Source organism: Calidris pugnax, unplaced genomic scaffold (assembly GCF_001431845.1).
Source record: "Calidris pugnax isolate Ruff unplaced genomic scaffold, ASM143184v1 scaffold163, whole genome shotgun sequence".
Classification (NCBI taxonomy): Eukaryota; Metazoa; Chordata; class Aves; order Charadriiformes; family Scolopacidae; genus Calidris; species Calidris pugnax.
The window spans coordinates 150,327-168,350 of NW_015090899.1; positions in this window are offsets into that span (position 1 = coordinate 150,327).

Genomic DNA, 18,024 nt, shown 5'->3' on the forward strand with positions numbered 1-18,024 from the left:
AATCCAGTAAGATTTTGTTCTGTGGGAGGGCGGTACAGTGGGAAACAGTGAGTTTTGGCTTGCAGACAGAATTAGCTGGAGAATTTCTGGTTTTTGGCTGCACTTGCTGTAATAGCAGATTAGTCTATGCTGAGAGATTTACTGAGGTCTGCACAAAATTAGAAAACCAAATCTGCTTGTGGTGAAAACTTCTCTACCATGTCAAAGCCTGCTTAGGTATTCTCTGGGCAACCCACCACTACCTGCCCTCCTTGGATGCCTGATGTCTGGATCATAGCAAAGCCATCTGAGAAGTACATATTTTTTGATCTCTTGGACGTGCTTTCTTGCATATATGAAAATGGACAGAAAGGCAGACAAAGAAGGAAAAAGGCTAGAACTTCGTTCTCTTTGTTGTTTCTCTATAGCCTATCAATTATTCAAAAGATAAATGCCCAGATTTTAATATACGTGGCAAAACATGTTTCCATGAAGATTTGTGAATGAGCTACAATTATGAAATGGTTTTGCTGCCTCTGATTTTTTGACCAAACCTCCTCCAGACAGGCTGCTGTTTGTCATAGGAATCTGTGATGAGCATTTTACGCATAAGCGTAAATTTAAGAGCATTTACTTTGGTTTCACATCAGTATAGCTCATTTTAGCTCATGGTGTTTTTCCTTATTTAAACCAGTACAAATCTGAGGAGAATCTGACTTAGTAAAGAGAACTAAAGTCCTATCGGTAGTGAAATCATTAGGTTTTTAACAGAAAAGCTTTTATGCACATCAATATTATTGAAGAATTATTCATGTCACAACACTTAGTGCATAAATTTTAGTTAAATCTTAGTTTGCTCTAAGGGATCCCAATGTTTTCTTCCATGTCATTTCTGTACCTTTTTTTCCTCTTTGCTCAAAAAATCTGTATATTTATGTTTGATACTGAGTAATTTTTAACAGAGAAAAACTATTTGCATATATATGTCAAATTTAGGAAAGAGAAACATGAGAAAACTATTTCACGGATTTCTGGCCTGGTATCAGGAAACTGTGGAGAAGTAAATATTACGTCTCATCTACTGACCGTGAGGTTATGGTACACTCAGTTATGAAAAGTCATTTATAAACTACTACCTCCGTGGTTTTGGGGGGTGTGGAGGTGATATTCTTAGTTTGCACCTTGAAAATCATAAACCCAAAGGATTCGCTCTTACAGGAGGAAATATGTGAATTATGTTCGTCTGGGACTGGATGCTGTTGTTAAAAGTTGAGATTTCATTATTTAAAAAAAAACAAAAGGAAGGGAAAAAAAAAGCCATGCTAGGGCAGGGTGAACAAGTTATTTGCACTGTAGCAAGGAATCCTTGGATCAAGCAGCCTCTTTTCAAAAGTGTGATTGTGGAATGTAACAGCTGCTCAAGATTCTGCTAACTTGTGGGAGATTCATGACCAGTAGATTAATTTGCTTTTCACCAATTATAATTTATCTTACGTCAGGACTGTTTACATTTTCTCTGTCATCTACATGCATTAGCACCAGGTTAATGTGCAAACCATGTACTAAATTATGTCCTGTATAAATCTTTCCTGCTAAATACCACAGTCCTTGTCCTTACTTCCTGAGAATAACCTTTGATCTTCACATCAACAAAAAAAATAATTACCATCTCTGCCCAACCCAGGACAAGTCATTTCACTCCTAAATAGCTGCACAGCTGGAGACAGATGTGTTCTTCTCCCTGGGTAGACCCTACAGGGTCTTCCACGAGGCTTTATATCATACTTGTCATTCGTTTATCAGTGTCCAAATGTTGTACACTGGAAATGTGTGTAAAACGTTCTCAGAATTTCAAACAATAACAAATCAGAATGGGGGAGGGGGGAGAAAAGGCTGCAGGAAAACATAGAAGTCTCCCAGCTGTGCAAACTTAAGTAGCTGTATTAGCAGAAAATGCACTCCAAAAGTTACATTATTGCCATCTTCAGCAAAAGTTGATTCAAGGAATGCAATGTCAATTTTCAAATGCAGTGCCAAGCTAATGAAAAAATGTTTAAAATTTTCCTTTGCCATGTACAAAGACATCCAGACTATGGTATTCTATCCAGAGGAATCATGCAATTTTTTAATTTTTTTTTTCAGAAACAGTATTTTCTGACTCTGTTGTGAAACACAGAGGATCTCTAATATCTTTTGTTTTTAAAGTTAAAGAAGATTTTTCTGTCAAATATATGTCTCAGTGTTTGATTCTGATTTTCCCTTAATTTTACCTTCATGTGTCTTTGAGACATTGTTTTCTTTTTTTCTTTCTCAATGATATCAAAGATGGTATCATTTCTGCTACATTATAAGAAAGAATATTAAATAAGCACTATGAGTAAGAGAAATTACATATTTTAAATATTTTTAATGATACAATAATGAGAAATAATTTAAAGGAGAACAAAAATAGAAAAGATAAATATTTTTAACATTAACTTATGAAATGCAGTATCGTGAGCTTATCACAATCAATTATATGTCTACTGATAGTTTATTAGAGTAAGTTTAATAAACAAAGTTGTCCTAGGAGGAATATAAAATCTTCAAAGCCAATTTAATGAGCCAACTCATATTAAAGAAAATTTTAAAAAAACCCTCTGAGATCAAATGTCATATGAATTTGATCCAACATGACACATGCAACTCAAAATGAAAAAGGAACATGATGTTAAGCAGTCTGAATAATTAATATTTTAAATATACATTTTTCCCTTTAATTCAGAAATCAGTAGAATTCAATCCGAAAATGTCAGTCATCTCTAAATGAGGGAAGACTTACCCAACCAGGTTGAATTTTTTCCTCTCCTTTACAACTATTAGCTTTCTTATTAGTCTTCCCTGGTCTTTGCAGGAAGCATGGACAGTCCTGGCTCACTGTTCCTTTATTCATCACAACAACTCATTCCACCTGACAGTGGCACTTCTCCTAGCTCTTAATCTCAGCCATCAGAACAAAATCAAGCAGGAAAACAATCTGGAGGAAAAAAAATAACAAAATGGCCTATTGTCAAATGGCCATGTTCACCTGGGTACGCTTTCTATACTCTGCTAGTTGAGAAATCCAGACAGACCAGCCTTCTCTAGTTGAAACAAAGAGCTTATCCTTGCTGAATGCTCTTTTTCATCCTGAAGGGGGGTCTATCTCCTTCTGTCAGTAGAAACTGCATCCATACTAATGATGAATTCACCCTGTGGCTCAAAGGACAATTGGTTTGACATGGTGCATATCCATAGAGCTAAGTTCACTCCAGTCTTCCTCTGCAAGGTGGCCTCACCCATGTTGCCTGCCGGGAACAGTCCCCTAGCCCATACCACCCCTGAACTGAATCTGGATATCAGAGAGTGCTAACTAGGGTGGACCAAAACCATGTCCAGAGAGAACAGTAACAATTATTAACCAGTAGTTTGGAGATGATTAGCAGGATGGACACAGAAACAAGACAAACCCATGCCCTGTCCTTGTTTAAGTTAGAGTAGACATAGTTAAGGTGACTAAAATTGCCATCCTGCTTCTTGAGATATGTATCAAATGCACAGATGAAGCAAATGGAAAATGTTTTTGTGAGTGCATACCTGTTGTGCATGGTCTTACTATTTCTTTTAGTTGCAGACAATTCTCAAGCACTGCGATCATAAACAAATTCCTTCAGTCACATGGAAACCACAATTTTAATTGGAAATCATGGAACAGAACTAAAGCTAACAATGCAAGAGAAGGGGAAAAAGCTGCTTTACTTTTAAGCTGTTTGCTGCAGTACAGTTGTATAAGCAATTCCTTTCTTTTCTGCAGTAAGATCCCTAAAACAGTGAGCTGAATCCAATGAAAATTAGATCAGCTACTATGTGAGGGTCTCACATTACATTTAGCAGAGAAACGCAGTAAGCTTTCTTCATCTACATCTCTTTAACATGTCTGTGAATGGGAGGCTTCACAGTGACCACAAGGTTCAGAGTCCAGATTACATATCCCGAAGCAACCGGGGAGTATCACATTCTGTATAAAACATTTTTCAGCTAATACGGCAAGCAATGATACTTTCAAAAGCTTCTAAGGGACTTAAAAGTGTAAGCCCCCTTTCCAGCCAGGACCCTGGCCTGTATAGGGTACAGTCATCAAAAAAATGAGCACCACAATCCTGATGGTTTACATATCTCACCATCCCCAAGAGTGCTCAGCAAGAGTGAAGTTGCTCTCTCTGGGGCCCAGAAGCTGGATGAAGAACTGACTAAGCTACTGAGCAGATACTGCTAGAGCAGTTTTGGAAGCTTTGCCAGAGAAGAAGGCTCCATGTAGCTGGAATTCATGCCATTAATTCCTTTGTGAACTAATATTTTTGCAGTCTTAGGCACAAAATGCGGTATTGGTGGTAAAAGGTAATAACATCAGCGTTCCCTTTTACCTAAAAAACTGAGTGTCAGAGACCAATATGCGGTAACCTAGGGTTCAGAGCAGCTTGAGGGGATTATAGCCCACATCTCCCACGTGAGTTCTTCAGCCATTAAGGTAATGACCCTCATAATCATAAGCATATTTTCTCTCCTACACAAAGATTTCAGTATGCTACTGAAGGAAGAACAATTCTGTCAGACAATATTAAGACCGCTTGGTCCCAGAATATCCTTCAGAACCAAAAGCCATCCTGTAAGACCTGGTTAAGGCATACATGGCTGAAAATAACAGGTTGTGTGCCATCTACCTGGGAAAGCAGAGAGGACAAGGAGGAGCTGCAGCAATAGTCCATGGGTGGAAGATGACAGTGGCTGCCCAGACTCCCATAGGCTGGAGCAGGCTGGGCTGGATGCTCAGCTAGGTCCGCTTCAGTTCTTAAATCAACTGCTACCACAGAGACAATTCTGGATGTGCAGTAGCTCATGTGATATGGTCAGGTGATTTGACCTCCAAACAGCAGCCCAAATTAAACAACTCATGAGCAATCATGAGCAATAGGGACAGGTGAAAAAAATAAAAGTGCAAACCTTCTGCAGTTTAAGTGACTGGAAACTGAACCTTCACAACCACTGGGGCGGAGAAAACATCTTCATTCCTGTGTTTTTCATGTGGTCTAATCCAGCATGCTCTGATGTTGGATTTCACAGCAACCTGAGCCAGCTGATGGTCCTGTTCACCCTTTGCTCCCACCCTTTCTACTGTACGAGCAGCATTGTCTTGAGCACAGTCAGCATGCTGAGGAAACAAATGCCTTCTTCACATCCATTTTCTGTTGGATTTGCATGCTAAAATGACTCACTACAGAGAGGGCCAAACAAATTCTGAAAGGGAGAGGTCAGGACTCTGGCAAAGGGTGGGACCATGGCACCCAAAAGTTAATTCAGGTTATGCTTGCACACCAGCCCGTTGAACCAGCCACAGAAACAGGAAGGGGTTGCTTGGGCTTTGCTGTAGGCTTAAGGCATCTAGCTGCTAAGCAAGTGTAGCCAGTCCTAGAGCTCTCAAGGGGAGGTATTTAAGTACTTTTAGGGAACTTCCCCAGAAGAAATTAGACTTTAGGCAACCTGAGCATTCAATGATGCCTAAGTTGACATTTTTATGAATTTACGTTTGGATGAAGATGGTTTTTGTAGCAGTTAAACAGCATTTGGTTTCCTAGATCATTTTGAGATTTCTAACTCTTAGTATCAAAGCTACTTTTGAAAATGTGATGAAAGTCGCTAATTTGCCTAGGTGTCTTTGAGAATTTTGGCCATCATATTTCCAAACCATTCAAGGATAATTATAAATGCTGTAATAACTTCTGTGTTTTACAAGTGACTCCTGACTTCAACTGCAGTATAGTACGAAGTACCACATTACGTAGTACTCAGCTAGTCCTTTCTAGAAGACTGATTATCATTTTGATTGTCACAAGTTCTCTCAGAGAAGTCTTTTCTAGTAACTATTACCAATATGGTGCTAGAAAAAGTGGCTGGAAAAGATCTTTCTATGAATTATTTTTGAACAGAGAACTCTCAGATCACGGAGAACCGTGACTAGAAATGTACAGATGTTCATATGAAAAGCAGGCAGTAGAATAGAGAACTGTGACTAGAAATGTACAGAGATGTTCATATGAAAAGCAGGCAGTAGAATAAGGTTGCCTGCAGGGTTGGCATCTTGGCAGCTAGCATGAGGAGACATGTGCGAAGAAACAAGAAGAGACTGGCCAGAAAAGTAACTGTTCAAACAGGTGTTAGTACGAAAGGTGGAATTTTTGATCACCAGTTCAACAAGAAAATAATCTACTGTGTGCTAGCGCAACAGAAAGAATGCAGATGGTGGTGGTGGTGTTGCACTTCAAGAGCTTAGATATCAAGGGGATATGCATGATAGAATCCCTAATGTAAATGTAAATGTATTGAATATACATTACAGTTCACCAGTGTAAACAGGGTTAGAGCCTAGAAATTTAAGAAGAAAATTAAGACAAAAACATTTCCTGGGGCACCTGTGTTCTTCCTTAAGGGCTTCTGGTCCCTCAGGATGTTCTGATTCTACCATTTGTTGTACAGGAGATGAAACAAATATGTATAGCTAGAAACTAAAACAAGAACTAAACCCATCTGGGGATATCACCTCACCAATATTTTAATTGAAAGCACAGTCTTCTTGCTCCAAGCTATTTTAAGATAGTTCTCCTCTTTCTCATGACCTTTTAGATGAGGTCTGTAGTTTTATCTACCTCTTTTGGGGGTCTGAAAATAAATGGGGAAGTGATAGCAGTGAGTATTCTGATCCAGTTCATCATGATTTTGGAGATATGCTTCAAAAGTGAAAAATTGTAGATGGCATTGAGTGTGTTTAAGCCCCAAAGCTTCATTTTCTTGTGACACTCAATAAATATCTCAATGGAGCTGTACAATACAGAATGTTACTGTAACTACCTGTACTTCTGTCTGGTTTATTCACTCATAGATCAATGTCATCAGGGTAATAAAGATCAACACAACTGCAATACATATTTAGGCATTTATTTCAGTTCTCTACTGCCTTCATCTTGCATTAGCATGTAAACCTCTGTAAAGAGTTCTACAATGCAATGAATCGTCCCACTATGCCACTAAGAGAAAATTCCTCTCAGTTCCACTGAGCCATCAGCCCTGCACATTGCATTTCTTAGATTTTTTAACAATGTGTAGAGAATTCAGAGAACAAGAACTTTAACATTCCAGAGACTGGAGAAATCACTTGAAAGGAATTAATACAAAATAAATGGATAGCCTGGGCAAATAACCTCCTTTGGTAATGACTAACAGAGTCCTTTAGGATGGAACAAACTATTACCTTGAATTCAAGTAAGCACATTAGAAAAAAAACTGGAAAGGAAGAGCCCAGATGAGTAACAGGTACAATTTTCTAATGAGGAAATAGAGCAGATGGTTTGTATATAACTTATATGCACTTACATGACTATGGATCTGAGTCCCTCATCATTATTAAGGTATTTATCCTCTTAATTCTCCTGTGATATTAATTCATATTGTTATTGTTGTATTACAAATGAGAGCGGAACAAGGTAAACATATCTCTGAAAATTTTGGCCTAACTCAAAAAGATGTCTATGAAAGACTAAAATTCAGAACAAAACGAAAAACATCTAATGCCAAAAATAGCACTATTTCTGCTCTGCCTAAAAGATTTGGACATCAAAATGTCTAAAAAAAACCCTAATTCAATTCACTTGTCCATTATAAATGCATGACAAACACCTGTAGATATGGAATATTTGTTTTCTGAAGTTTCATAGTGAATCAGTGACAGAAGCAGGGAAACAATCCAGAGCTACTGAGCCCTTCTCTTTCTCTTGTATGAACGAAGCACGTGACTCTGGTTTTACGCCCTTGAAACTGTACCTTAAGTTTTAATAATTTATATGAAATGAACTGGATATGTGACTTCAAATATCAATCCACAGCTTTTCCAAAATTAATTGACTAAATAGTTTTGGTAGTCAGCTGCCAGTCACTACTGTTTTTTCTTCACAGGCCGTACAAAAATGGGAAGAAAAGACACAGATGTGCTAAAACATAGCCAAGAGTTAAAAGTAGATATGATATGAAAATTTTACAGATTGACTCCTCTAGGAAAATAGCTCCAACCATTGTTTTAAAGGTCTACATCTTTGTGCATAACAAAGCAAAGGTTAAATAAGTTTAAAACTTTACTAGCTGGACTGTATTTATACCGTAGTAAACTCTTCCAAATAACAAGCATACAGTCTTGACCTTGGAAGACATTGAGAAGACAAGTGCTGTCAGTGACTCTCACTCACACAAAACTGAGCCAGCATCAAAAATGTCAGCAGAACGTTTTCTATTTTCATTTAATTCTCCCGGCGTTTTCATTGGAAATGTGCATACACTTCAGCATCAGGCTGCCAAAGCTAAGGAATTCTCAGCTCTGCTCAGGATCTAGTGCAGTTAACCACTTCACTGAGTCGTTGGAGCACTGCATGAAGCAGGGGAGCAGTCACCTTTTCCCAAAAGTAGGACCCTCAGAGATGCAATGAACCAAAGACAAAAATACTCAGAAGTATCCCTGATAGGACATTAGTCAGAAGATGGTGCTATTATAACAGAGCTTCTAAGGCAGCTGGGGCTCCACAGGAAATCAAAGCCTACAAGTCAGGCTCAAGAGAAAGCAAACCCCAAGTGGAAATTGAAAGTTGATTTCAACACAAGTTGATGCTCAGCATCTCACTGAATGCACCTTACAGAAACGGACTCACTGAAAGACCCTTTGATTCTACGCCTTGGCTTGTTTGCTCTGTTCACATGAAAGGGGAAATGCACACAAAAACATACACTTTAAACTGCCATTCACAAACTCATTTGGCTCTCACCAGCTCACTTCAGAGACCCCCGACAGATCAACATCATTTTCATGTATTTCTACACCATATAGCATACTTCCATGTCAAAATATGGGCTCTGACTGAATTGCTGCTGGTGTTGCAAACAGCCTGGAAATACGCAGTAAAACAACTGCAGTGCCTCTGGAGCAGGGGTATCTCAAGTGTCTACACAGAACTGCTGTTCTGTGCCACATGGAAGTAGCCTTACAAACACTTCCTTTTCTATTTCTAAGGGAAAAAAAATGGAGGTTGCTCAACTTTTCATAAACAGAATAGCAAATCTTCTGCAAAGTCAGAAAACTAGAGTGTGAGTGTGAAGGAGAAAGAGCTGATGGTGGGAAAATGAGCAAACAAGAATATAATTACCAAAACAGCTGGTTGCATGTAAATGAGCATGGTAATTACCCACATAGCAAATGGGTGATTAGAAATGCATGAAATTAGAATAGTCCACAGAAAAGCTGGTTACAGTAATTGATGGGATAAGCAAGATAGATTCTGCAGGTTTTGGGCAATCATGGAAACTAGATTATAGAGAAAAAAGCAAAACCGTCAAGCAGGAAGCACCACAGATGGGTTTTACTGTCTGACAGAGTTCTCTTCCTTGCTAGAAAAGCCACAGTGTTGTTTTAATTGCTAGAATATAAAGAATGTACGTATACATAATGACAATCCAACTGGGGACAGGAGTCCTCATCACGATCTAGGTATGTAATGGAAGAGATCTCCATTTCTGGCTATAGTTCAGTACCCTTCTGAAGGATGCTACTGTATTGAATAAACTTCTAGTGCAGCAATCCGTTTAAAAAATTGCAAAAATCCTATTTATGAGCTGAAACAGCTTGATTAGCCTGACATTGCTTGAGTGCTCAAGCAGACCACTCTCCTGAAGGGAAGGCTGATGGGCCATAGTGCTTGGAGTTAGGGCAGTGACATATAACTAATGACTGTAAGGAGAAGGATATAGTAGCTGTGCATTACATTTAGTTGCCTAATTAAAAAAGTGCAAATATGTGTGTGTCACCTGATTCCTGCCTTGACAATTGTTTTTTTGGCTCATTTCTTACAGCTTTTTCAACAACAGAGGTCAGCTAAGGGGAAAGATTCAGAGGAGTGAGAGTAAAACATTGTAGGAAGTATTTTGCAGTGCTACTTAGTTATTCTACAGTAAATCTGGAGGAGAACTACTGCTTCTACCTGAATAAACTTCTAGTGCAGCAATCCGTTTAAAAAATTGCAAAAATCCTATTTATGAGCTGAAACAGCTTGATTAGCCTGACATTGCTTGAGTGCTCAAGCAGACCACTCTCCTGAAGGGAAGGCTGATGGGCCATAGTGCTTGGAGTCAGGGCAGTGCCTTGTAACTAATGACTGTAAGGAGAAGGATATAGTAGCTGTGCATTACATTTAGTTGCCTAATTAAAAAAGTGCAAATATGTGTGTGTCACCTGATTCCTGCCTTGACAATTGTTTTTTTGGCTCATTTCTTACAGCTTTTTCAACAACAGAGGTCAGCTAAGGGGAAAGATTCAGAGGAGTGAGAGTAAAACATTGTAGGAAGTATTTTGCAGTGCTACTTAGTTATTCTACAGTAAATCTGGAGGAGAACTACTGCTTCTACCTCTGTGTGTATTTACATCATGGGAAAAAGTAAAAGAATGGTAAAAGACTTAGAGACAGTCAATGGAAATGGGGTGTAACATGATTGAAGAGAGGGGTCAAATTCTTTCCTGCCAAAAATGAGCAAACCTCTGTGAAAATGTCAGTGAAGCTTCACTCAGAAACGTCAGGAGAAATTTTAGCCAGTGTGGGAATTTCACAACGACTACTTTTCTGTTGTTGAAACAAGAGCCATATCTTTAATCACTTTTTCTGATTAAATGCAGGCATTTTCAGCGGGCTCTACCGTGCACCATTCTGCGAGACGCCTCTCCTGTTTCCCTGCCTTGGATTCTAAGATGTAGAGCTCCCGGACAGCCCCCGTGTCTGGACTGTGTCAGAAAAGGGAACCCTGCAGCTTCCAGGCTCCTTTCCACAAATGTGGGAACTCACAGTCCCCGGGGCTGCTGGCTCCTCATCAGGGTACGTCGGCGGTCGGTGGCCGCAGCCCCTGCCAGGCGGACGGGGCTTCTGTGAGGTACCAACCCTGTTTGGGCTCCCCAGCGATGGTGGCTGCTTCCACAGCACTGATGTGGGCTCTGCAATTCAGCAATGGTCTTTTAAAAAACTTTTTAAAAATTGTTTTCATGATCTTTTTTTAAAGCTTCCAGTCGAAGTTTGAGAATTTCCAGTTCAGTTCTGAAGTGTGAAATTCTTTCCCCAGAATGTTAAGTCATGTCCTTCAGCCACTTTTTGTGGTAGATGGGTGAGAGGAAAGAATAAAAGCGTAAAAGCTTGGTTATAAGAAGAAGAAAATTGAGAATTAAGCAGTTTATTGTATTCTAGCATGAATAATATTCTCATTACCTCACTGTCCAATACAGACAAACAGAAAGAATCAGAAATATATTTACAAGTATTTCAAGGGTGCTGTTAATTTTGATAGATTTTGTATTTACACCAATATATCTGAGACTGAAAATCTGGTTCTTGGATATATGTCCCGAGGTTAGCAGTGTAGGTCCTGCTAGTTAGCAACTCCTTAATTGTTGCTAAATTAATAGATTTCAAAACATGAAATTTAAGCATGCCCAGTAGTTTGCTAAAAATCATTTCCTTAATGGGAATCCCAGTTTTTTACTAGCTATACCAATTCCATTTTCAAAGGGAAACCAATTCTGGTGTTTTGTTTCTTGCTAAATGTCTGAATACTTTTTACAGGAAGGTTTTGTGGAAGCCTATGCACTTACTTTATGTGCTTATCCACAAGAATTCATACCATGATAGCAAACCAAGAAAAATTCCACGTGTGTGAAAAAGAAAGAAAAAGTGAGCAAAAAGATTCCTCAAAGATTCACATCCCAATTAAACAAGTAACTAACTTGGTAGGTCTTGTCTTTGTTCCATCCCTCCGGCACAGTCTAGGAAAGAGCATTCCCTGTGGGAGCTGTTAGTCTTGAATAATAAAACAGATAACATGCAGAGAAGGCTGAAAAGAGCCGTTTCAGAGGTTAAGGGAGAAACACTAATTTTGAAAAGGAATCCCAGTGGTGCATGTATAATTGGCCCAAATAAAAGGGAACACACTTTGTTGTGGCAAGTTAATATGAGACAGCTCAGCAACCAAAAAAATAATCAGACACGAAAAGCTTTGTTTTCCAATTAGATCAGTTCAGGGAGTTTGATGTATGTGCCATGTTTCTCTATCACGTCTTGTCCAACTTTTGATCTCTGTGCAGTTGAGTAGCTCCAGGTCTGAGCTGGATTTCTCCTTTGTGGAAGGACTTATGAGGGCAGAGATGCCAGAAAGAACCCCCTCCAAGTTTTCTCCTCACAATTTAATTACAGAGCATTCTCATTCTTACAAACATTTCTGCTCACAAGTCAGTTGGAGACTCAGAAGAAACCAGAACAAGTTTATACAGAGAAGATCCTGCTCCCACATCTCTGCTTTAATATTATTGTCTGAGAGCTGTTCCCTAGAAAATATGTTTCTCTCATATCTCCAGCCAACATCTGCCCTGGGATCCCCTGCTACACAGTCTCAGTCTTAACGCAGTGCTGAGCTCCCCACTGAGCAGGAGGAAAATGCAAGGAAGAAAAGGGAGGGATGCGTCACTGCCTTCAACTCTTCTGGCGCAGATTTACGACGCTGCTGAGAAGGTGCTCCAAGATCAGCTTCAAAGTCATCTTGGTTAGTTCCATAGAAGTAGCTTTAAAATATAACCACCCCCACATAGGAAAGGTGTGGTCTTCACCCTGCACCTGGCTTGATTCTATCACTCACTGCCCAGATTTCCACAAACAATCATGAAACTAGAAAAGCACTTGGTAAATGCAAAGTATAGGTCCATGTAGCCCCTCAGATTGCTTATCATCCATTAAAGTTATGAGCTTCAGGGATAAGAGGGTCAAGCATATGCATCACTCTGCCAAGAATGTGGGATGGGGGGTTACAGCACTGGGAGAGACACTGGGGGTCTGGTTGTCTCCCCTACACTGCCTCTCGTCTCCTCTTCTCGTAGCCAAGTCTCCACTTCTTTGTACCTGTAAAGTAGCAATACTAATAACACATACTTCTTTTGTAAAGCATTAACATCTGCTAAAGCAATGAAAATATCTTCATTCATATTAATAATAATAATTGATGGTGCCCATCTGGAAGCAAAAAAGTACAGGAACAGAACAGAGCATTTAGCTCAAAATATAGAAGTCGAGACAAGCGTCTGTGTCATGTGTTGTAAATATGGGAAACAGAATACAAAAGGCCCATTTAATTCACATGAGATTCCCGGTCCCTCATGTACCACGTTTGGTGCTGATTTATTTGAACTAAGATGGCAAGAAAACCTCCTCTTGCTGTTTTGGGTTGGATTTTTAGTTTAGTTTTCTTTTGTTTTTAATCAAGCTCTTGCTCAAGCCCTGTGAGTAAGAATTCAGCAACACATTGTAAATCACAGTTTGCAAGTTCTGTGACTGCAGATGAGATAGTAAAAGATAATGCTGTATTATTCACATGTGGCTTGTTCGTCATTCAGGCACCACATGTCAGATTCTCCCTATGCACAGCTGAATGTGTGAGCAGAAAAGTTGGTAGAGATTGCAAAGAACACAGTTTTAAAGTCCTGGTTATTGGAATCCTTTGGTTATTGCTGAAACAATTCAGAATCTTATGAATACAAGCGTAAACCGTTCTTTTTAACGGTCTTTGAGTCAAAGTCAATTCACGATGAAACCGTTTCAAAAGAGGAGCTGACAAAAAAACCCCAGAAATAGGCAGTCAGCAAGCCAGCAAATGGTAGAGAAAATTATATTCCAAAATGAATCGTCTGACATCCCATCATGCTAACAAAAGCTTTCTGAAAGCTTCACATCCCAATTAAACATCCCAGCAAAACTTCTTAAACAGTGTAAGATTATTTTAAGGGTGTCAGGGGCTGTCGTTGTTTACAGTTGCCAGAGCCATGGGGTTGTGAAGGACACGTCGGTCAGGACTGCCCTTCAGACCTACAACAGAACAAGGAACGATCATTCTTTTTGTTTGAGGGCATCCACGCCAACTTCTGCCCAAGGTCTCTCTAACTGAATTTTGTGCTGATCGGATGTCTTGCTATGTTGTCATCTACCAGATGGCTTTAAATTAATTTCATTTTTACCTTGATTTAAATTAATTTCATTTTTACCTTGATTGGAAAAAAAAAAAAAGCTAATGCAATCCGAACAGGTATGTTTTTGGCTATCAGCAAGCATCTCCCACCCCTGCTCCCTAATTCAAGAATTTCAAACAGGTATGTTTTTGGCTATCAGCAAGGATCTCCCACCCCTGCTCCCTAATTCAAGAATTTCAAACCTTTGGCCAAAATTATAAAAATTTGGCCCTATAAATGCTTTGTGAAAATGGGCATCCAGACAAAGAAAAGATGCCCACCAAGTGGTCTAACTGAAGGAAGTTCACAGCTCAGCACATCAGAGACCTTATAAATGCTGCACACTGCAGTCAGTCAGAGCTCACCTTCTCTTGGACAGCAAAATCACCCTCGGAGAACAAGGCACTTCTAAAGGAAAATGAAATCACTGCTGCAATAATATTCACCTCCCAACTTTGACTTCCACTGGGTGAGTACTCCTAAGCCGTAGAAGTGGTCACTAGTAACATCCTGTAAACATTTAGTTTTGGCCCAGAATGGGCAGCAATGGTATTAAAATTATGAGTAAGTTAAAGACTGAGAAGCTCTGACCTGTAATGTAACATTAATTCTGTACAGAGCTGCTTCACTTTTTCTGGTTTTCAGTCATTTAGACTCTTTCCAGTTATTGAGGGTACAGAAAACTTAAATAGCTTTAAAAGGAACAAAGTTCTTGTGTCCTAAAGGATAATGGAATGATCTTCCTAACTACAGAAACCGACTTATCTATAGAAATAGATATAGATATGGAGATATGGGTATAGATTTAATATAATTTAATATAATTATATACATATTATATTATATATTATGTATAAATATATATATAATATAACAGGTATTTGAAGCAACCAAGCAAAAGAACAAAACCCCCTGTATTAGGTACTACTGGAGAAGGGCTCACCTGAACAAGTTTACATAAAAACACACATATATGCACTTATCTGGAGCATGCAGAAGGTGTGGTGCCACTATCCTTCCTTTCAAACAGATGACTGGCCTGTTAGAGATTTATGGAGAATTTTGAAAACTATTCCTCTTTTCTAGTATATTTTGAGTAGAGTATTAGCATTTGGAGGTATGAGTTGAATGCATGATTTTTATTAATAGTGTAGATGGTTCACCAGCTGCAGTTTAAGAAGTACCTAAATGTAAGTAATTTCCAAAATGTCTGTACTAAAAAATGAACTGCAACAAAATCCATCCATAATTATTGATCACTTGCTTTTAGCTTTAAATCATGTATGAAGTCTGTGTCATTTTGTCATTTGTCTCAGAAGCAAAATCACAGCAGAACAAAATAGCATTACAGGTTTATTATGTCTCAAAATATAGAAATATATTCCAACAGCATATTTTAAAGAATAATATAACAATAATCTTCAGTTTCTTATTCTCAAAATGGTACACCATTATTTAAAAATATATTACTTAATGTACCCAAAATTTAGTTTCCATCAAATCCCATTTAGAATAAATTGAGTTCAAAAAAGCATATCTACCTACCCAATTTATACAGAAACCAGTAGATTTTTTTGAAGACAACCCAGGAATTTAACTGTTCAAAAACATTAATTCAGGTGGGGACGTTATATTTTGCTATACACCATTGTGCATGAGCTGCAACTAAACGTAGATATGTAGGTAATGTCAGTATAAAATAAAGATGGAAGTGTAAAATGGAACTGTTGTATTAAGGAGAAGGAGCTACCAAGACTGAAATTAGAACTGTTAATTTTTTTTAAAAAATGAGTGTATGCATAAAAGGATTTATGTATTACACCAACAGCAAGATAAAATAAATTAGTTTCTGCAAAAAAGACATTTGCACATACACATGCATACACACAGTTACACACACACGCTGATTTTATCAGTCTGTAATATTCTGAGTTTTCTGAAATATGTTTTAAATAACCAGAGAAGTATGAGTTTACATGAATAGTCTGTCTAAGGAGAAACTGATATGTCCTATTTATTTTTTAACGACTCTCTGAGAACTGTTTAAATGAAGCATTTTTAATCTAGGCAATTCATGATAAAAGCTTATATTATAATTAACCATGTAATAAAGAGCAAACAGAGTTTCTATTTTCCCATTTTTATAACATTAAAACAGAGGGTGTCCAAAGACATTAAATGTACCCATATTCAAAATATGCATATGGGTGGTGATGGTGGGAATGATAATCTGGAATTAGTTGTGCAATTCACAACCACAGGATTTCATTTGAGGTCAAAAATTTAGGGAGATTAAAATTTATAGAATCGTAGAATGTGTTGGGTTGGAAGGGACCTTTAAAGGACATCTAGTCCAACCCCCCTGCTTTAACTAGATCAGATTGCTCAGAGCCTCATCAAGCCTGACCTTGAATGTCTTCAGAGATGAGGCCTCCACCACCTCCCTGGGAAACCCATTCCAGTGTCTCACCACCCTCATTGTAAAGAACTTCTTCCTAATGCCTAATCTAAACCTATCCTGCTCTAGTTTAAAACCATTGCCCCTCATCCTATGGCTACACGCCCTTGCAAACATTCCCTCCCCAGCTTTTTGGTAGGCCCCCTTCAGGTACTGGAAGACCTAGAGCCTTCTCTTCTCCAGGCTAAAAAAAAATTATTTAAATTTTTTAAAGAATTTTCAAAATTACAATTAGTTAATGCTAAAAAAAAAGGACAGATCTTAAGTATCGTGATTTAAACCAATCTCCACCTGATAGAAAAGCAGATGGGACTGAAAGTAGGCTGCAAATTACCCAATGGCTCTTATGAGACGTGTTTTCCATCTTTGTCTGAAAACAGCCACCATCAAGGACAAGGCTTTCAATTGAACAGGTGATGACAACTGCATCCCTCGTGTCTTGCCTTGCACACTCAGAAAAGGCATCCAAATGTGGGAACTAAATATAGTGAAGCCCTTCTGTACCCCGTCTTCTGTATATTTTGTGTATATAGTAACTTATCTATATAATGGGAGGCTTGTGTGATTTTTTTGCTTAATTTTACCTTGTGCTGTTATTATTAAAATATTTGCTGGAGCAGCGTAATAGGCAATAGACTGATACGATTTGAGGTAAGAATGTTGTAATTCAATTTTTAGTGTTAACTTGGAAAGTCATAGGTAGAGGCGAGCGTCTGTCTCCACAGAATTCCAGAAGCTTTGAGCCTTTTGCAAACTCTGCAGCCCACAAGCCAAGAAGTAACACACTCCTCCAGTTACACTCATCTTGTTAAACAAAATAGTTCTAACAATTATGTGCAATCATTTCCTTTCTATTTTCTATCTCCTATTTATTTATTTAAGCTCTGTTCAACATTTCACTTTTTCTAATGGAGCAGAACTTCTAAAAGAAAAAAAGTATGTTTCGCCAAGCAGTTTTGTTTAGTTTTTTTCTGTGCCTTTTTCTAAATAAATACCCCACCACAGTTTTCATTGGCACAATATGACCAAATGTATTTTAGTTCCTTTAACAATATGAAGCAGTTATAGAAGTTCTGGAGTTTTTAGCTTTAAACAAAAATCTATACAAAGGCTTTACTTTAAAATACTGAAATGGAATGAAATAGTTTCCAGTATGGTCAACTGAAGTTTGTGAAGTTCTACTGCATAGTGAGGTGACCCATAAAATAAATGGTTCTGAAATTTTGTTCATACAAAAGGAACTATATACTTTTAAATAAATAAAAGCTACTATATACATTATACTGTACATTTAAATGAGAGATGACATGAAATGGAATAAATTTAGAACTGCCTTTTCATCAGCAACGCTCATATCTTGACTTTATTACAATCCTGAATAAAACCCTCTGCTTTAGATTAATTTTTTTTTTTTTTTTTAATTCTTGTGGCAGGCCGATGCAGCCACCAC